Source organism: Etheostoma spectabile, chromosome 15 (assembly GCF_008692095.1).
Source record: "Etheostoma spectabile isolate EspeVRDwgs_2016 chromosome 15, UIUC_Espe_1.0, whole genome shotgun sequence".
NCBI lineage: Eukaryota > Metazoa > Chordata > Actinopteri > Perciformes > Percidae > Etheostoma > Etheostoma spectabile.
In genome coordinates this window covers 19927838-19930944 of record NC_045747.1, presented here as the reverse complement: position 1 = coordinate 19930944, position 3107 = coordinate 19927838, and the positions used below count along the sequence as shown (strand labels likewise).

The 3107-nt window shown below is 39.1% G+C and overlaps 1 protein-coding gene across 2 annotated transcripts in view; it reads left to right on the top strand.

Moving 5' to 3' along the window:
* tmem104 (transmembrane protein 104) overlaps positions 1 to 3107 on the top strand; it is an 83007-nt gene that overhangs the window by 63303 nt on the left and 16597 nt on the right. The gene's annotated exons all lie outside the window — the stretch shown is intronic.

Sequence of the window (3107 nt, the reverse complement as noted above, 5' to 3'; positions counted from 1 at the left end):
CATACAAGGTTTAACCAAAATAAGCTTTTGTATTAGCGCAGGAAAAGAAAACTGTCACCCAACCCATCTCTATTTGCTACAGTGAAAAATATGAAGAAAAGATTATGTGTACCCTTTTAAGTCACTACATAATACTGAAAATATGAAAAGTCCCTTAGAATAGCTAATATTGGAGTATGTTTTTTGTTTAGTCAACCTTCTGCCTGTTATTGTGTGAATGAGAAATGCACTAAAAAGCATCAACGTGGTCATTCGATGTAGTTTGAAATTTACAAATCTTAATTTAGTCCCAGGTTAAACATGTTGTAGTTCACATTACAAAGCTGCTGGGAATGGACCGACCATGCTTAGACATTCTGGGCCAAAACACTGGGGTATGTCAGCCAGCTGCCATCAATTTCACTCTCCTCTTCAGACACACATCTCTTAATAATGGTTCATTCATTACCTCCAATAGGTGTTGCAGATTTATCCCCTGGCTCTGTTCGAGCTTAGGCTGCACTTTGCCAAGAAGACAGCTGGTAATAACTTAATACATGGACACATATGCATCATCATTATTCAGCAGAATTAAGGGCTGTGGTTTTTTTTCCCCCTCTCTCGCACCCACGGATACTCCAGCTGTCCAGCTGTACATCTGGAGGTAATAGCTGACTTTTACTTGGTCCGAAATTCCCTTGTTTATTAGTTCCAACATATAAAAAACCCTGTGTTGGATGCTGATGGACACCTTCTGATACTTACCTTCTGATAAATATGTCTAGGTTTGGTAAGTCCTGGATGGTTTGATTCACCAATCCCTTGGACTCCTGACTTACTGTATGTTTACTAAGGAACAGATTTAAAGTAGCGCTGGGCAAAATGACACAGTATATTGTAGGTGTGTGCAAATAATCAAGTTGGGTAAGAATTTACTTGAAGCTTTCTACATACAAACAGTCATAACACATGAACCCTAACTTGTCGTGACAAAAACGAATGACACTTACTAAAAGAAGCGTTATGTCATAACCGTTTATGACTTGTTTATAATGTTTAAAATGGGTTCATGACAGCGTCATGTCACTCTTATGTAGATACCTTCAAGTAAAGTGTAACCATAAATTGTTTGGTTTTTAATCGAACGATCACAAAAACAATGTAATCGAGAAAAACAATGATTTTTACACATATTTTGAAAAAAAACTTATTTTGTGTTCTGAATTTTATTTTATTTTTTTAATTCAACTGGGAAAAGTATTAAGAGAAATTTCACAGTTCAAGGGGTTTTACTATTGTTTGGTTTAACTGTGTTAAATACTCTACTCATGATTTCAATATTGACCAAAATAATTGTGTTGCGGGAATTTTTACACATTTTGGATGGCGTCCTGATCCACTTTATGTTGTTGTTAAGTTTTTAATAAAATGAAAGGGTTTCCAGTTGGGAGGTATTAATTCACGCAGGAGTATACAAAATAGGCTTTGCCATTTGGTTATTTCATATAGACTATTTATTTATTGAATTAGCAGAAAACCTGCTACATCGTGATTTATATCGTTATCGAGGTATGGCATTATCTATATTGAGATAGAAGATTTTGGCCATATCGCCCAGCCATAAATTCAACCCTAACCCTAAAAAAAGAGAGTAACATTCTGTGAGTTTTGGCTTGGTTGGATAAAAGGTCTTTGTTTAGTGATATCTATTCCTGCTGCCTGACATTCAGGGCTGGATTGATGATTAAACACGCTGCAAAGGCTTCTCAAAGTGCCAAGCTGCTGAGGTGTATTACAAAAACATGCTTTCTTCTTTTTACAAATGTAATGCTTGTTTTTTTAGAATTGCTGAAAACGTTTTTTGCTGTGTTAAAAGATTTTTTTTTCCAGCATTTGGGAAGTCACGTCAGAAACCCAAACCTAAGATATAGAGCGTTGAGAAAACGTCTTTCAGTCCTACGTGTCTCTAACTTGATGCATTACATCAATGCATATCCTAATTGGACATAATCTTATATTCTTTATACTACACACTCCTTAGCCAATTTTTTTTGGACACTACACACTTTATTTTAAATTCTGCACAGCCTTTTTCCCCATTTTGATATATTTTACATATGTCTTTATCGCCAATTTGTATTACACATTATTACACACAATAAAAACGGTTGGTAATCCAGCATGTAATCCTGTGTGTGTGTGTGTGTGTGTGTGTGTGTGTGTGTGTGTGTGTGGTGTGTGTGGTGTGTGTGTTTGTGTTGTGTGTGGTGTGTGTGTGTGTGTGTGTGTGGTGTGTGTGTGTGTTGTGTGTGTGTTGTGTGTGTGTGGTGCGTGGGGTGGGTGTGTGGCAGGATGAGGTCTGAAATGCCACACAAGTGACTGCCCCTGAAATCACATGCCACTCAAAGTGTGCAGTCAGACCTGAGAGTGTGAGGGGAACTGATGGAATTGGAGCTACGGTAGCTGGGCCACTGCCTCTGATTGCTGCGCTTGATAAAGAAAAGTATCTGATAGGCAATCAGAATTGTGGCCCGAGAAGATTTGAACCTTTTTTGTAGACTATAGATCGGTCCACCTGGTCATCTGTTCACCTTTCTTTGATAGGGCTGATGGGATTCTGACAGCAGATGCATCTCTACTGGCGTTTCAAAATGACATGTCAGGGTATTAAACACAGGGCAGCCAGCTAAAATGAACATGGGTCAAACAAACACACCAAAGTGGGATAATGTCACAATGTCAAAGGCATGGGCGGGTGTCTTTCCAAGTTATCGATCATTGTTTATTCTGTAAAGGGTTGATTAAATGGTAAGACACGCACATGTGCAAAAGGGGCTAAGGTTTGTAAGTTCAGCAAATAGACGCTTTTCACCTGACGTCAGACAAATTCCGTCTGACGATATCTTCTCGTTGTCTCTGTACTTAAAGATTTACAACAGCGTCTGTCCCGCTTCGTCTTTGCCCTCCATGTTTGTTTACTTTCTAGGGTATCTGTATAGCTTTCCTGGTTGAGCGTGCGCCCCATGTACGGAGGCTCAATCCTTACTGCAGCGGCCGCGAGTTCGGTTCCGACCTGCTGCCCTTTGCTGCATGTTATTCCCTCTCTCTCTCTCTCTCTCTCTCTCTCT